This window comes from Phocoena sinus, chromosome 1 (genome assembly GCF_008692025.1).
Source record: "Phocoena sinus isolate mPhoSin1 chromosome 1, mPhoSin1.pri, whole genome shotgun sequence".
Lineage (NCBI taxonomy): Eukaryota > Metazoa > Chordata > Mammalia > Artiodactyla > Phocoenidae > Phocoena > Phocoena sinus.
This window is the reverse complement of record NC_045763.1, coordinates 33,707,524-33,726,570: the sequence shown is the minus strand read 5'-3', so window position 1 is coordinate 33,726,570 and position 19,047 is coordinate 33,707,524.

Here is a 19,047-nt window from a genome sequence, read left to right as displayed (position 1 = left end):
AAATTGCTTTGGGTAGTATAGTCATTTTCACAATATTGATTCTTCCAATCCAAGAACATGGTATGTCTCTCCATCTGTTGGTATCATCTTTAATTTCTTTCATCAGTGTCTTATACTTTCCTGCATACAGGTCTTTTGTCTCCTTAGCTAGGTTTATTCCTAGGTATTTTATTCTTTTTGTTGCAATGGTAAGTGGGAGTGTTTCCTTAATTTCTCTTTCAGAGTTTTCATCATTAGTGTATAGGAATGCAAGAGATTTCTGTGCATTAATTTTGTATCCTGCAACTTTACCAAATTCATTGATTAGCTCTAGTAGTTTTCTGGTGACATCTTCAGGATTCTCTATGTATAGTATCATGGCATCTGCAAACAGTGACAGTTTTACTTCTTTTCCAATTTGTATTCCTTTTATTTCTCATTCTTCTCTGATTGCCATGGCTAGGGCTTCCAAAACTATGTTGAATAATAGTGGTGAGAGTGGACATCCTTGTCCTGTTCCTGATCTTAGAGGAAATGCTTTCAGTTTTTCACCATTGGGAATGATGTTTGCTGTGGGTTTGTTGTATACGGCCTTTATTATGTTGAAGTAGGTTCGCTCTATGCCCACTTTCTGGAGAGTTTTTATCATAAATCGGTGTTGAATTTTGTCAAAAGCCTTTTCTGCATCTATTGAGATGATCATATGGTTTTTATTCTTCAATTTGTTAATATGGTGTATCACAGTGATTGATTTGCATATACTGAAGAAAGCTTGCATCTCTGGGATAAATCCCACTTGATCATGGTGTATGATCCTTTTAATGTGTTGTTGGATTCTGTTTGCTAGTATTTTGTTGAGGATTTTTGCATCTATATTCATCGGTGATATTGGTCTGTAATTTTCTTTCTTTGTAGTATCTTTGTCTGGTTTTGGTATCAGGGTGATGGTGGCCTCCCAGAATGAGTTTAGGAGTGTTCCTTCCTTTGCAATTTTTTGGAAGAGTTTGAGAAGGATGGGTGTTAGCTCTTCTCTAAGTGAATTCACCTGTGAAGCCATCTGGTCCTGGACTTTTGTTTGTTGGAAGATTTTTAATCACAGTTTCAATTTCATTACTTGTGAATGGTCTGTTCATATTTTCTGTTTCTCCTAGTTCAGTCTTGGAAGGTTATACCTTTCTAAGAATTTGTCCATTTCTTCCAGGTTGTCCATTTTATTGGCATAGAGTTGCTTGTAGTAGTCTCTTAGGGTGCTTTGTATTTCTGCGGTGTCTGTTGTAACTTCTCCTTTTTCATTTCTAATTTTACTGATTTGAGTCCTCTCCCTCTTTTTCTTGATGAGTCTGGCTAATGGTTTATCAGTTTTGTTTATCTTCTCAAAGAACCAGCTTTTAGTTTTATTGATCTTTGCTATTGTTTTCTTTGTTTCTATTTCATTTATTTCTGTTCTGATCTTTATGATTTCTTTCCTTCTACTAACTTTGGGTTTTGTTTGTTCTTCTTTCTCCAGTTCCTTTAGGTGTAAGGTTACATTGTTTATTTGAGATTTTTCTTGTTTCTTGAGGTAGACTTGTATAGCTATAAACTTCCCTCTTAGAACTGCTTTTGCTGCATCCCATAAGTTTTGGATAATTGTGTTTTCACTGCCATTTGTCTCTAGGTATTTTTTGATTTCCTCTTTGATTTTTTCAGTGATCTCTTGGTTATTTGGTAACGTATTGTTTAGCCTCCATGTGTTTGTGTTTTTACATTTTTTTCCCTGTAATTGATTTCTAATCTCATAGCATTGTGGTCAGAAAAGATGCTTGATATGATTTCAGTTTTCTTAAATTTACTGAGGCTTGATTTGTGACCCAAGATGTGATATATCCTGGTGAATGTTCCATGTGCACTTGAGAAGAAAGTGTAATCTGCTGTTTCTGGATGGAATGTCCTATAAATGTCAATTAAATCTATCTGGTTTATTGTGTCATTTAAAGCTTGTGTTTCCTTATTAATTTTCTGTTTGGATGATCTGTCCATTGGTGTAAGTGAGGTGTTAAAAATCCCCCACTATTACTGTGTTACTGTCGATTTCCTCTTTTAGAGCTGTTAGCAGTTGCCTTATGTATTGAAGTGCTCCTATATTGGGTGCATATATATTTATAATTTTCATATCTTCTTCTTGGATTGATCCCTTGATCATTACACAGTGTCCTTCTTTGTGTCTTGTAACGTTCTGTATTTTAAAGTCTATTTTATCTGATATGAGTATTGCTACTCCAGCTTTCTTTTTTTTTTTTTTTTCCCAGCTTTCTTTTGATTTCCATTTTCATGGAATATCTTTTTCCATCCCCTCGCTTTCAGTCTGTATGTGTCCCTAGATCTGAAGTGGGTGTCTTGTAGACAGCATATATATGGGTCTTGTTTTTGTATCCATTCAGCAAGCCCGTGTCTTTTGGTTGGAATATTTAATCCATTCACGTTTAAGGTAATTATTGATATGTATGTTCCTATTACTATTTTCTCAATTTTGGGGGGTTTGTTTTTGTAGGTCCTTTTCTTCTCTTGTGTTTCCCACTTAGAGAATTTCCTTGAGCATTTGTTGTAGAACTGGTTTGGTGGTGCTGAATTCTCTTAGCTTTTGTTTGTCTGTAAAGCTTTTGATTTCTCCATCAGATCTGAATGAGATCCTTGCTGGGTAGAGTAATCTTGGTTTTAGGTTCTTCCCTTTTCATCACTTTGTGTATATCATGCCACTCCCTTCTGGCTTGTAGAGTTTCTGATGAGAAATCAGCTGTTAACCTTATGGGAGTTCCCTTGTATGTTATTTGTCCTTTTCCCCTTGCTGCTTTCTATAATTTTTCTTTGTCTTTAATTGTTGCCAGTTTGATTACTGTGTGTCTCGGCATGTTCTCCTTGGACTTATCCTGTATGGGACTCTGTGTGCTTCCTGGACTTGGGTGGCTATTTCCTTTCCCATTTTAGGGAAGTTTTCAACTATAATTTCTTCAAATATTTTCTCGGGTCCTTTCTCTCTCTCTTCTCCTTCTGGGACCCCTATCATGTGAATGTGGTTGCGTTTAATGTTGTCCCAGGGGTCTCTTAGGCTGTCTACATTTCTTTTCATTCTTTTTTCTTTATTCTGTTTTGTGGCAGTGAATTCCACCATTCTGTTTTCCAGGTCACTTCTCCGTTCTTCTGCCTCAGTTATTCTGCTATTGATTCCTTCTAGTGTAGTTTTCATTTCAGTTATTGTATTGTTCACCTCTGTTTGTTTGTTATTTAATTCTTCTAGGTCTTTTTTAAACATTTCTTGCATCTTCTCGATCTTTGCCTCCATTCTTTTTCCGAGGTCCTGGATCATCTTCACTATCATTATTCTGAATTCTTTTTCTGGAAGGTTGCCTTTCTCCATTTCATTTAGTTGTTTTTCTGGGGTTTTATCTTGTTCCTTCATCTGGTACATAGCCCTTTGCCTTTTCATCTTGTCTATCTTTCTGTGAATGTGGTTTTTGTTCCACAGGCTGCAGGATTGTAGTTCTTCTTGCTTCTGCTGTCTGCCCTCTCATAGGTCTTTTTTGTTTTGTTTTGTTTTGTTGTCGTTTTTTGCAGTACGTGGACCTCTCACTGTTGTGGCCTCTCCCGTTGCAGAGCACAGGCTGCGGACACGCAGGCTCAGTGGCCATGGCTCACAGGTCCAGCCACTACACGGCATGTGGGATCTTTCCAGACCGGGGCACGAACCCGTCTCCCCTGCATCGGCAGGCAGACTCTCAACCACTGCGCCACCAGGGAAGCCCAGGTTTTTAAATTTTAGCCATTTTTATGTGTGTGTCATGGTGCCCCACCAATGTTTTAATTTTCATTCTCTTGATGACTAATATGACTGAGCACCTTTCCATACATTTAATGGTTATTTGGATACTTTCTTTTATGTTCAAGTCTTCTGAGGAGAAATGAGGTGTTAAATTGGATAGTAAGAGAATGAATGGATTAGGACATTCACTTTTACCTGTGACACCAAGAGTCCACTTGAGCTTAGTGGCCATGAATTTAAAATGAGACTGGCCAGCATGTCTTATGTTTTTCTCCAGACTCATACATTGCACAGGGGAAAGAGGGAGCATATGCAGAACTGGAGTTAGTCAGCGTTGAGAGTTGCCCTAATGAGGGACAAGGGAGTTGAGAGAGTTATGATGATGAACCATAGGCTCTAAGCTGAGTAGGGTGGAAAGGACGGACAGTGAAGATACAGACGGGCAATAGATTGTAGGTCCTGGTGAGCTGAAGAATTGTTAGAGTAGAAGAACATGAAGAGTGAGTTGTAAAAGTTCCAAATGGTGATCAGAAAGGTTAATGGCTTCAGCTGGATTATGGAGATGTCAGCGTTGTTGGTCATGATCAGGTGTATGGCATGACCACAGCCATGAGTGGATGAGGTAGGTGGAGGACCGGATCATAGTAGAAACCAAGGAATTGAGGGACCAATGTATTGCAAAAAATGATTTATTTGAATGTTGAAGTTCACCAAGTTGGGGAGAAGTTATTAGAATTTGCCAGTAGAAAGTATTAGCAGAGGAATAAACATATAGCACAGAAGGGCCTGATTAGAGTTGAGAAACAGAACTGTTTGTACATGTGAATTTACTATTTAAGTCAGATAATATTTCAAATTAGTGCAGAAAAGATGGGTTATGCTGAACAGTATTGGGTCAACTATCTATCCACTGGGGAAACAATAAAAATTTACCCCTGCCTACAAGAGTAACTTTTAAATGGATTAAAAGACTGAACATTAAAAACTATACAACCACTAGAAGACAATAAAGGAGAGTATTCTTATAAAATTGGGATGGAGAGGGCTTTTCTAAGTAATATATGAGATCCCAAACAATGGTAATAATTAATATTTATTTCATGGTCTCCTATGATGGTTACCATTCTAAGAATCTTTAATGTGTATTAAATCATTTAATCCTCACAGCAACCCTGTGCAGTAGGTACCCTTAGCCTCATTTTATATATGAAAACTAAGGTACAGAAAGTTTAGGTAACTTACCTAAGTCACACAGCTAAGATAACTCCAGAACAGAATATAAATAATTGACACATAAAACTTATATATGACCAAAAAAGTAAATAAAATTTTAAGAAAAAGGACAACTCGAAGAAAATATATAACTTTCTTTTCTAAACAGCTTTATTGAAGTATGATTGACATACAATAAACTGCACATATTTAAAGTATACAATTTGATGAGTTTTGACATGAGTATACACCTGTGAAACCATCACCACAATCAAGAATGAACATCTCCATCACCCTCAAAAGTTATTTCTAACTTTCAAAACTGTTTATTTCCATAACATACATACACAAGGAGTTCCTACAAATCAATGAGACAAAAACATACAACCCCATAAAAATGGGCAAAGGACGAAACCAGGAATTCACAATACAAGACCTACAAATAGCTAGTGATTATATGAAAATATGCACAGCCTCAGTAATGATGCAGGAAATGTAAGTTTAAGTGATGAGATAGCATGTTAACCTGTGTCAACAGCAATAATCGATAAACAATCAATAATAAAAATAGAAAAGAGTTTTATTTGAGCTAAACTAGGACTACAGTCTGGAAGCCAGCTTCCCAAATTACTCTGTGAAACTGCTCTAGAGAAGCATGGTTTTCAGCACAGTTTTATACCTTGTCAGAACAAAGAACGTTAAACAAATCAGGGATATATTCCTTCAAGGTTTCAAAAAAAGGACCAGCACGTACACAGTGAGCCACTATGGCCTTGGCACCTGGGAAGGGAGGCTTGTCATCAAAGGAATACCAGTATTGGCGTCCCAGGAAGGGAGACATCTAATCTTTATTTTTAACATGGACATTCTTTACTTCTGGTCAATGTGCTCTTTAATGGTTAAAGCAGATAGATGTATAATGCCAGTTAAAGCAGATATATAAAGCAGATAGGCCACAAACACGCTGTTTTAGTTAGCATAAAATTCAAGTTAAGTTATATATAAGCCAGAATGACTTCCCCATACCTCTATATGTGAAAATTTTTTATCACCTTACTGGTGAAAATTGGCAAGGTTGATGCTATCCAGAGTTGTTGAGGGTGTAGACACATGGGCTCACTCGTAGACTGTGATGACAATATGTGTTTGTATGCATACTTTTGGAACAGGGTAGATATTCTCTACGTCTAAAATGCACACAACTTCTTTTCTAACAACTCAAACTTCTAGGAATCCATCCTTCAGTAATACTCACATGTATATATCACTGTATAATGTAGCACTTTAAATATGAAAACATTGAAACATGGGGAGGGAAAATCCTGAAAAGACCATTAATGATTAAATAATGTTTAAAATGGTATAACCACACTGTGGAATATTATATAGCTACTAAAAAGAATAAATGAGATTTATAGGTACCAATGGGAAAAAAAGCAGAAACTTATTTTTATTTTTAAAAACTCTGTGCATATGGAAGACTTCCATCTTTCAGTCTATGTACTTTTGAATTATATCATTTCTTAACAAGTAGTTTAAAAATACATGAAAATGGGGCTTCCCTGGTGGCGCAGTGGTTAAGAATCCACCTGCCGATGCAGGGGACACGGGTTCGAGCCCTGGTCTGGGAAGATCCCACATGCCGCGGAGCAACTAGGCCCGTGAGCCACAACTACTGAGCCTGCGCGTCTGGAGCCTGTGCTCCGCAACAAGAGAGGCTGCGACAGTGAGAGGCCCGCGCACCGTGATGAAGAGTGGCCCCCACTTGCCGCAACTAGAGAAAGCCCTCGCACAGAAACGAAGACCCAACACAGCCAAAACTAAATTAATTAATTAATTTTTTAAAAAATACATGAAAAAAAAAATACATGAAAATGAAAAAAGGAGTGCATGCTTTTGAAAAAACAAATTTGTGCAATACAGAACTACAGAAGGTGTGAACATCCCCCCCACGTTTATTAATTCTTGAAACAAGCTAATTATGCACCAAAGGAACAAAACATTGTCCCTGTCCTCATACAGTGTACCTTCTATTAAAGAAGGAAGAGTGAGTACATCATCTGCAGGTAAAAAGGATGCTTGATTTAGATGGGAGAGGGAGAAAAGGCCTCTTTGGGAAAGTGAGATTTAGCTGGAAGCTGCAAGGCTAAACAAGAGTTACCCAGGCAATGAGTAGGGAAAAGAGTGTTCATGAAAAGGCATGGAAGTGGAGGATATGACCGGGGTGGAGTGCACAGGTGACTGGAAACCAGAAACAGGCTCAGGGAAGGGCTTGGGGACTGACTGGACGTGAGGGGACATGCAGGAGAAAGAAGAGTCTCTGCATTTTCAAACTGCTAGCCTCAGGGCCGCATGATTTATGTTCAGGAAAATTCACACTCTTTAGGTTGGCAGTTTGATGAATTCTGACAAATGTGTACAGTTGTGTAAGCACCCCCACAATCAAGTTTTAGAATACTTCCACCACCCAACAAAGTTCCCTGGGGTCCCTTCGTACTCACCCCTTTTTCCCACCGCCAGCCTCCGGCAGCCACTGATCCGCTTTCTGTCACAATAGTTTTGCCTTTTCCAGATTATCACCGTGGAATCATAGAGTATGTAGCCTCTCTGGCTGGTTTCCTTTATTCAGCATAGTGCTTTTGAGATTCATCCATCAACTGTGTGTATAAGTAGTTCACTCTGTCTTATCACATCCGTTGTACAGATGTACCACAATTAGTTTATTCAGTCACTCACTGATGGACATCTGGATTTGGGGGTTTCTTTTCCTGGTTTGAGGCCATTATGAATAAAGCTTCTGAGAAAATTCAGGCACAGGTCTTTGTGTGGATATACTTTTTCATTTCTCCAGGGTAAATACCTCAAAGTAAAATGGCTGGATTCATAGCAACATCTTAACTTCATAAAAAAACTACCAAACAGTTTTCCAAACTGTACCATTTTGCTTTCCCACCAGCAATGTGTGTGAATTCCAGTTGGTCTCATTCTTGCAAGTACTTCATATTAACAGGTTTTTAAATACATATACATATATATAATTATTACCTAAGCCATTCTAATAGGTGTGTGGTAATATCTCATTGTGGTTTTATTGTGCATTTCCCTAATGATTGATGCTACTCAGCATATTTCCATAGGCTGATATACTATCTATCTCTTCTTTGGCAAATGAGCCTCAAAACTTTTAATTTACATTTAATTGTTTGCAAAAGTCCAAAATATTAAGTAAGAAATAAATATGAAATACTAAAGTTAGGGGCCAGGAGTCCTAGTTGCTTAGTTTCCTTCACTGTTGCCCTCCTTGTCCCCCCTCCAAAGCCCTGACCTTTGAGAGTACTCCACGTTGCAATGTTCCAATCCGGACCAGGATCTTGCTAGCTAGTCTTCAAAGATGGCTCCCCAACAAGCCACTCCCCCCAGTATCCAGGCCCTTGCGTATGCCCCTCCCACACCCAATCTGGGCTGGCCCTGTAACCAGTTAAATGAAATAAAAGTGACGCTTCCTGACTTCTGTGGCTGGGTCAGAAAAAGCCATAAGCTCCGGCCTTGGTCCTTTAGAATGTTCAGTCTGGGAGGAGCCAGCTGCCATGTAAAAAATCGAACTATGCCAAGACCACTCTGCTACGAGAAAGCCCAGGATAGCCAGGTAGAGAGCCTGCATGGAGCGAGAGATGCCTGTCCATCCCCCAGCTATTCCAGCCATTCCAGCCCAAGCACCAGACATGTTGAGTGAAGGAAGCCGTCTTGGATGTCCCATCTAGTCAGGCCTTGGAATGACTCCAGCCCCTCTGTAGTCAGCCCCTCTGGCTACAATCCTCCCAGAGTCCATAAGTTAGAGCTACCTATCCGAGTCAACCTTCGGAGCCATGAGATATAATCATAAACTGCTGTTTTAAGTCACTAAGTATTGGCGTAGTTTGTTACACAGCAACAGCTAACTAAGACATGGATGATGCCCAGCTTGCGGTCTGGCTGACTTAGAAAGGCAGTGAGGTCATCCCCGAGTCAGGGAACGAGAAAGGGGGCTGCTGGTTGTTGTCACGTTCCTTCTTTTGCTTCTACATTCAGACTCTCTGGATGTTGTCTTATATCCCTACACTGTCAGTGCCAGAATCGTGGGTGGCTACAAGAAAACGGAGACTGAGCAAGAAACAGGAACTGGGAAAGTCAAAGCAGATGCCAGGCCCAGGAATGAGCCCAACTGCAACAAAATAATAAGAACAGTAATTCCTTACATGTTCACAGTCCTTTACGGTTTCTAAAGCACCCTAAAATGTGTTATTTATTTGACCTTCATGCCAGCTTGGTGAGGGGGCATTATTACTCCCATTTAAATGGAAGAAGACACAAAGGCTCAGGAAGCTTAAGCGTGGTAGAGAGCACAACCCTGGTACATCTCATGCGGGAGCCCTCGTTGGGATGAGAAAGAGAACTAGGACTAAATCAGAACTGGTTTGGGATGGGGACTGGGGGCAATAAGTTATTTAAGAAGTTAGTAAAGGCAAAGTCAAGGCTTAATTATTTACTGAGCACCTACTGGCACTAGACTAAGTTCTTGACACACCTCATCTTATTTACTCTTTCTGATTACCCCATGAGGTGGATACGATTTCCCTCCTCATTTTGCGCAGGTCTCTGGCACCACCGTTCAGAGCTGTAACGCCCAACACTTACCACTCCAACCCGTCTTGTCTCTATAATGTCATTACCAGATCTCTGGACGCTGATTCTGTGGCTAGAATCTTGTGCCTGGATGATGAGCACAGCGTCCTGGCTGGCCTCCTTACCCCTCCTGTGTACACCGGTATCCTCCCTGCCCTTGAGCTCATGGTGGTCATGCTGTTTCTGTGCTCAGAAACCATCAGGGGCTTCCAGTAGACCAGGCTCCTCATCAGTGCCCCACCCACCCACCCTGCCCATAGTTTAGGACAATACCTAGTTGGAGGGATTCATTTGTTCATACATTCAACAAATATTTATCAATTGCCCGCTGTGTGCCAAGCACTGTGCTGGGGAGGAGAACATAGTGTATAATAAGATAGACACCTTCCTGGACCACAAGGAGCCTGCAGTCTAGAAGTGTATATGGACAAGTTCCCTAAGGGCACAAAAGAGATTTGTAGGGAGCTATGGGAGTATACAGAGGAGGGAATGACCTAACCTAAGAGTAAGGTGAAGGAGGTAGGGGGATGAAAGGGGAAAAGTTGAGGGACAGCAGCATGTGCAAAGGCCCTGAGGCAGAAAGGAGCACTGTAAATGCAAAAAGAGGACAGGAATTCCAGATGAGGCTTAAAAGGCAGAGACTAGATCATGTAGGGCTTTGCAGGCCTTATGAGGAATTTTGGTTTTGAAGCGGGCATGGGACGTGCGGGAGCAGAAACGGTGATGAGGAGTTTTTGATTAGTAGCTTGAGGTGTCTGCTGATTCCACTTGGACACAAGGCATCATCTGAAATAACCAGTTCCTAGATTTGGCCTCTCATGTGGAACTTTTGCCTTGACAGCTACTTGCAGCTCTCTCTGGCACCCATTATCCTCTGGAACTGGTGGAGGCCTGATGGAACTGAGATAATTGGTTGCCTACCCAACACCCAGCCCATTATTCCTAACAGAAGTCTTCTTGTGTTCAAGGAATCCTCCTTCCTATATGGGGCCTGTGCTTCAGAGCAGCTGGCCCCAGCCCCAGGGGAGAATCCTGGCTGCCATTAATCAGTATTGGCAGTCCCGCTCCCCTGCTAGCGGTTGGCTTAGGCAGAGGCATGTAAGGAGGAGTCTGATGGGAAAGGCTTCTCACTCAGAGACACCCAGGAGGAGCATGTCTCTTCTTCCACTGGACTTTGTGGTGTCTGGATGAAGTGCCTGGATCTGAGGCAGCCTTTTTGTGACTATGAGGGGAGCCATCCTGAGGACAAAATCAACACACTCAGGGTAGCAGCAAAAGATAGAAAGAACCTGGGTCCTTGATGATATCATTGAGCCACTGTATAGGAGCTCATCCTCCCTCTCTGGAGGGAGTTCCTGTTATGTGAGATAATGCATTTTCTTATCATTGCTGAGTTTGAGGTGTTCTGTTACTAGTATCCAAAAGCATGCTGTACCTCGGGTCCCAGGCTCCCCTGCCTGTGTCTCTGAGGCTGACCTCTGTCCATATGCACCTGTGCAGTGCTCCTCTTACCTAGTAGGACACCCACTTTGTTGGCAATCTGGTTATGGCACTGTAGCCCTCTTTCCCTCTAGCCCCCAGGAAGCCAGTTTTAGACCTTATACCATGTCTTAGACCTTGGATCCCTCAAACATAACTTGCACCCTTTTGCATTGCATCCACATCTTTATAACTGAGTCTAAACAGGCCCTTCCTACATCCTGGGTGTTCTCTAGCTAAGCTGCCCTTTGTCTGGTCCCCTGGCCTATTTCAGCAAAAGATCAGGCAGAAGCTGTTACACATGTTGAGACTGGCAAGGCTGTAATCCGGAAACTGAGTCCAGGTCAGAGTTTGGGACCATGAGGAAGGGGAATGAAAGATGGTGGCTTAGGACCAAGAGCACAGGTGACAGGTCATGGAGGAAGCAAGAGCTCAGAGGCCTGTTTGGATAAAAAACAGTGCAAGGTATGGAGGCAGGTCTGCCAGCTTGAAAGAGTTGGGCAGGGCTGGGCACCCCCTTTAGATACCTAGCATCCCCCTCCCCATTCCATCAGTCCTCACCCAGTGTCTTGTGTAGATTTCCAAGTGCCCCTGCAGTAAAATACCTGGACTCTCCCTAGTTATGGTGGTTCAGACTTTGACTTCAAGTCAACTCAACACCCTTACTCCTGCACTGGGTGCTGGAAATACCATGATGGATAAACGACACCTCCTGCTTTCCAGGAGCTCATTGTCATCAAAATGGTCTGCAGTCCCCGCCCCTAGTCTTGCAGAATCTGTCCCTATCCCCCATCCCCAAAGCCAGAACAGCATCCTCTTCTGTCCGCATTCTCTTTTCCTTATGATTTCACTCAATATTCACCTCTGCCAGGATGTTTTCCCTCACTCTCACCTTTGGGCACATTCTATGCCATTCCAGCAACCCTTGGAAATTTCTTACTGAACTCTGTCTAGCTGGGATTAACACAGTATGTGTCCTTTCAGCCTTGAGAGGTACGGGGATGTGTGTGTGTGTGTGTGTGTGTGTGTGTGTGTGTGTGTGTTTTCACCTCATTCTAGCCAAAAGCCACGTCCGCCAGTACGTGGTCACCTGAACAAATTTGGAAGGCCTCCAGCCTGAGCCAAGGCCCTCCTGCCCTTTACTCTCCCCTGAGCCCCAGTCCTGCTTTTCTAGAGGTTTCTCCTTGATGTTCTACCAAGACCTCAGACTCATCACACCCAAAGCCATCCTTCCCAACCTGCTTTCCTATTTCCCCATTCCGGGTGTGTAACCACAGCAGCCACCCAGGCACACAGACTCAGGACCCCTGATCTGTTCCCCAGCAGCACATGCAAGCTGTCCTACAGCCGCAAACAAAACTCACAGACCCCACAGCTCCGCGAGAGCTGCCCCCTGTGAACAGCTGCTCAGTCACCTCACACAAAACATACTCCTATAAAACACACGCAAAATTCAGAGGCGTGGTCAGTCACACAAAAATGAAATCAGAACACACAGAGAGTTATGCAGAAGCTCAAGCCTTCCTGCAAAGTGACATGAAGTCACGTGTAATGACAAAGACATGCCCACGCTACACAGACGTGGTCCTGGGTGACAAGCCCTTCACCGGGAGCATTCTGGTGAAATGAAACATCGTGAAGTCCAACCATCTTGAACCCAGACCGAGCCCATCAGTCCAGCTGGGGGAGGCGGGCAGGCGTTGCCTTTCCCCTATGCCTGACAGCCTCGTGATTTGTGCCTGCTCCATGGGTCCTGGTGTCATTACTCACCCTCAGTGCCCACAACATGACTGCCTAGCCTGGCATGTTGCCTGACACACTCCAGGCCTGCCTCTGCCTGTTCTCCTGGCCCCAGAGCCAAGTTGCATCCATGAGTTGTGGGGAGTGGAGGTCACAGAAGGACTCAGTCTCCCAGGAAAGAGGACCACAAGATGTTTCTATCACCCCTATGTCTTCCAGGATCCCCTATGCTGAGCACTTGGCCAGGGGCTCAAGGACAAATGCCTCTCTGCTCCCGGACCACAGTCAAATCCAAGCTGCCTTAAACAAATTGGAAAAGAGGGTCCCAGCAGCCTGAACCTGGGGTATAGGCACCGGTGCTTAGAATCCAGTCTTCTTGATATACAGGCAACCTGGAGGCTACTGCCCCCATCACCTGCCTTCCCGTTCCCCCACTCCCAAACACACACACACACACACACACACACACACACACACACACACACAAACACACACACAGACTGCCCCAGCTATGGGTCTGCTTTCCTGAGGATGGGCAATTCCTAAGCCAGTCCTGGGGCTGATGCTCACTGCCAGGGCAGTGGCAGTGTGGATGAAGAAGACAAGATGAATTACTTACGTGTTAATGAGGTAGTGTGGAGGACCTGGGTAGGTGGCTGGAGGTGACGATGAGGCCGAGGGAACCCAGGTTGATGAAGAGCTGAAGTTACAAGACAACTTCTATTAACTTCAAAACAGGAAAGATTTTTTTTCTTAATTGCTGAGAGCTGGGAACAAGGCTGTCTTGCACATGTAGAGCCTTCTGGAAGGAGTTCTTTCTAGTAATGCAGGCTCTGGCTCAGTCTGTCTAACATCCTGCCTCTGCCCGTGAGGAGCAAGCAGGACCACAGTTAACTGGATTCCCTAGGGGTTAGCTGCTAGCAGATTCTGGGGAATCTTGTCAGAACTGCTCGTTTGACCTATTGACATCCTTTTCTGTCCTGGAACGTTATTTACTCTTGTTCCCTCACTGGTCAGCATACGGGGAAAGATCGAATGATGAAGTGCTGTTGGGATAGCTGACCAACCATTTGTAAAACAACAGAGCTGGAGTCATCATACTTCACTCTTTACACACAAATAAATTTGAAGGGATAAAAACATAAAGTGTAAAAAGTGAAACAACTACTAAAGCAAAGTGAATATTTTTATTATTTAAAGGAAAAGAGGCCTCTCTGTGCATGACATAAAATACAAAAGTTGTAAAGGAAAAACCTGGTAGACTTAACCACATAAAACTCAAGTACTTATGAAGGACAAAAAAATAAATAAGATTGAAAGTCACGATGAAGTTAAAAAAAATAGGAATATTATCTCTAATATATAAAAGAGTTCCTACAAATACAAAAAAAGATAACTATTCCAGTAGAGAAATAAGCAAAGAACACGATCAGACAACTCACAAAAGAAATATGAATGCCCATTAAGAATTAAGCGTAGGTTCTAGTTTAATACTGATCAAAGACTTTCCAATGAAAAATAGCATGAACTGTCACCTATAAGGTGGACAAAAGTTGTTTTTTCTTTTTTAAACTGACAAGAGGGTCTATCGTTGGCAATGATGTAAGGAAAGAGGCTGTCTCCTACATTGTGTTCACGGATTGGAAGACAGTATTGTTAAAATGTCAATGCTATTCAAAGTAATCTACAGATTCAATGCAATGCCTATCAAAATCCAGATGACATTTTTGAAGAAATAGAAAAAGCCATCCTAAAATTCATATGGAATCTCATGGGACCCCAGGTAGCCAAAACAATCTTGACAAAGAAGAACAAAGCTGGAGGACTCAGACTTCCTGAATTGAAAATGTACTACAAAGCTTTAGTAATCAAAACAATGTGGTACTGGCATAAAGATGTACATATGGACAAATGGAATAGAGTAGAAAGACCAGAAATAAACCCTCACATATATGGTCAAATGACCACACATATGGTCAAGGGTGCCAAGATGATTTAATGGGGAATGAACTGTCTTTTCAACAAATTGTGAAAACTGGATATCCACATGTAAAAGAACATCATATATAAAAATTCACTCAAAATGGGTCAAAGGCCTAAGTGTAAGACCTAAAACTCTTAGAAAACATAGGGCAACACTTCATGACATTGGATTTAACAATGATTTCTTGGATATGATACCAAAGGCACTGGCAAACAAAGGAGAAAATAGATAAGTTGGACTTCATGAAAATTTAAAAATTCTGTACATCAAAAGACAATGTTGGGCTTCCCTGGTGGCGCAGTGGTTGAAAGTCCGCCTGCCGATGCAGGGGACACAGGTTCGTGCCCCGGTCCGGGAAGATCCCACATGTCGTGGAGCGGCTGGGCCCGTGAGCCATGGCCGCTGAGCCTGCGCGTCCAGAGCCTGTGCTCCGCAACGGGAGAGACCACAACAGTGAGAGGCCCGCGTACCGCAAAAAAAAAAAAAAAAAAAAAAAAAGACAATGTCAACAGAGTAAAAAGGCAACCCACAGAATAGGACAAAATATTTGCAAATTGTATATCTGATGAGATTAATACCCAGAATATATAGAGAACTCTTAAAACTCAACAACAGAAAAACAAGCAACTCAATTCAAAAATGGACAAAGGACTTGAATAGACATTTTTCTAAAGAATGTATAAGCACATGGAAAGATACTCAGCCTCACTGATCATCAGGGAAATGCAAATCAAAACTACAATGTGATACCTCTTTACACCCTTTAGTATGGTTACTATCAAAAAAACAGAAAATGACAAGTGTCGACAAGGATGTAGATAAATTGGAACCCTTGTTCACGGTTGATGGGAATGTAAAATGGTATAGCCACTGTGGAAAACAGGAAGGTGGTTCCTCAAAAAATTAAAAGTAGAATTACCATATGATCCAGCAATTCCACTTCTGGGTATTTACTCAAAAGAATAGAAAGCAAGGTCTCAAAAAGACATTGGTACACTCATGTTCACAGCAGCATCATTTACAACAGCTAAAATGTGCAAGCAACATAAGTGTTCATTTACTGATGGATGGATAAGCAAAAAGTTGTATATACATAAAACAAAATATTATTCAGCCTTAAAAAGAAGGAAATTCTGACACGTGCTACAACATGGATGAATCTTGAGGACATTATACTAAGTGAAATAAGCCAGTCACAAAAAGACAAATGTCATATGATTCCACTTATATGAGATACTTAGAATAGTCAAAATTATGAAGACAGAAAGTAGAATGGTAGGGGAGGGGGAGGGATAAATTAGGAGTTTGGGATTAACATATACACACTACTGTATATAAAGTAGATGATCAACAAGGATCTACTCTATAGCACAGGGAACTCTACTCAATATTCTGTAATAACCTAAATGGGAAAAGAATCTGAAAAAGAAAAGATATATGCACATGCATAACGGAATCACTTTGCTATACACCTAAAACTAACACAACATTTTGAATCAACTATACTCCAATACAAAATAAAATAAACTAAAATTTAAAAAAAAAAGAAAGAAAGTAGAATGGTAGTTGCAGGAGCTGGGGGTAGGAGGGAATGGGGAGTTCTTGTTTAATGGATGTGGAGTTTCAGTTTTACAAGATGAAAAGCGTTACGGAGATGGATGATGGTGATGGTTGCACAACAGTGTGAATGTACTTACTGCCACAGAAATGTACACTCAAAATGATTAAGATGGTAAATTTCATGCTCTATGTATTTTATCATAATTTAAAAATTGGGAAAAAATCTAAAAACAAAACTGACCAGGGTGTCTATCAGTGGCAATTGTGTAAGGAAAGGGGCTCCCTTTACACTGCTGGTGACAAAGATGTGAACAGGTTCAGAGTTTCTGGAGGCCAGAGAGCCAATGTACCCATAGCAGTAGCTAATATACACAGCCCTTACTAAGTGCTTTGCATATAATAACTCATTTCACCCAGACAGTAATCCTGCAAAGTAAATCCTATTATTATGCCCATTTTACAGATGAGGAAACTGAAGCCCAGAGAGGTTAAATAATTTTCCCAACGTCCCTTTACTAGGAAAGGGCAAAACTGATATTGAATTGTAGACACCCAGCTCTACTATGTCATACTAGACCAGAAATGTTAATTGTGCAAACCCTTTGTCCTAGAAATTCCACACCTGGGAATCAATCTTAAGGAGTTAATTAAGCAAGTGCACAGAGATGTATACACAAGGATGTGGCTCTCTTTGTTAAATACATTAGAGAAAAAAATGGGATCAATCTAAATGTCCATCAGTAGGAGATCTGTTGACTAGATTATGTCACTTCCATAAAACAGAATGCTATGCAACCATTAAAAAGTATGATGTATATTTATATCCACTGATACAGAAAGATTTCAACAACATATTGTTGAGTGGAAAAGCAGCTTGCGAAACAGCATGCATAGTGGGATCCCATTTAGGTAAAATTATATATATATCACTCAAGATCTGAGAGGATGCTCACCAAAACGCTAAAGGTTATTATCTTGAGATGGTGGGGACTTCGGGGAATTTTTATCATCTCCTTTCTTCCTTTCTTGTGTTGTTTGGATTTTGTACAGTGAGCGTATATTATCTTTGTAAACAGAAAAGGCAATTTTCAAAAATGAGCCTCCCGGAATTGGCATATCCTTATTTGTACCTCTCCACACTTTGTTCAGCCAACCTGTAATGAGAACCTACTAGTCATTAGACTCCGGATTGGGAGGAAAAAGAGAGAAATGGACACTTCGAAGGTGTCAGGGGCAGAGACAAGGCCACAGTGGGAAAGATGGGGAGAGAGACGCATACATTCTGCTTGACTGAGACAGAAACTGGCCAGAAGCTGAAAGGCACCAAGAAGAGGAGCCGGTGAGGAGGGAAGCTGAGAAGGTGCAGACACAGGTACTTGGTATGGGCGCCATGTCTCGCTCCCAGGTTGGCTAATGCTGTCTGTCCTGTTAATGAAGTGAGTGATTAATAGCCAAGGGGATAGAGAGCTGGTATATGAGATTAATCCCAGTTAATGAATCCATTGTTAACGGCATTAAAGAGCAACGGCGGGGGTGGGGGGCGGTGGGGGGAGGTGGCCTCCTCTCAGCACATCCAGGCCTGGGCTGGCTTTGCAGCCACCAGAGAGGGAGGCTTTGGCACGAGGCGGGAGAGAGTGGAGAGAAGGACCAGCGATGAACATGCGAATCTGGTGCTTTCCCCGCGCTCTTTTGTGCTGGTCCCCGTGCAGCCTTCGGCGGGCGGCATCAGCATTCCCGTTTCACTGGGCTGTGAGGATGACAGTTTGCCCGGCCCTGACTGCTGTGCATTCATCTGACTCCAGGCCAGTCTCTGGCTTCCGGCCACACTCCCTTTCAGGAGAAGCTGAGTGACAAGGCCCAGGGAGCGGGGTGGAGGGTGAGGAGAAGTGGTCACTGTCACTGGAGACAGGGAAAGAGGAGCTCTCCAAGAAGCAGGGCAGGGAGGGCCCCTCAGTGGTAACCTGGAGGCTCAGAAAAAGTGGACAGTGGAAGGGCTTGAAGGACAACACAGTCTGGGGATGAAGTGGCCTTCAATTCACTGCCTCACTTCCAAGGGACCCACGTCTCAGAACTGTCCTGAGGCAAAGCATCAAAGTGGAGAAGTCTCTCTGCCCAGGCTGCCTCTACCCTGGTCCCAGCCGACCACCCAGAGCCATCTGAGTGAGGGAACCTGGCTCACTCCTGCCTGTCCCCATGCCTCCCCAGCATAGAGATAACATTTCCTGAACCTCAGCTTGTCTAGGCTCGATGCTAGAAGCTGAGAATATGCTAATTTGTTTAACCTTCCCAAAAACCCTGAGTAATAGGTATTCTTGTGCCCATTTTACAGAAAAGGACACTGAAGCTCGGGGACAGACACTGTCTTGCCCAAGATCACACAGCAAGTTAGTGGAAGATGCTGGATTTCAAATCAGTTGTGCCTGGCTCCAAAAACTATGCTCTCATTGTGAGCTGTAAGTCTGCCTTCCCCTAGACCAGTAGAACCTCAAAGTGCAGTCTCTACACCAGCAACAGCAGCAGTGGCAGCATCACCTGGCAATTTACTAGAAATGCAATTCTTGGGTGCCATCCCAGACCCACAGGAGGGTGGGGCAGTGACTGTTTTAACAAACCTGCATGGTTCTGAGACCCACTG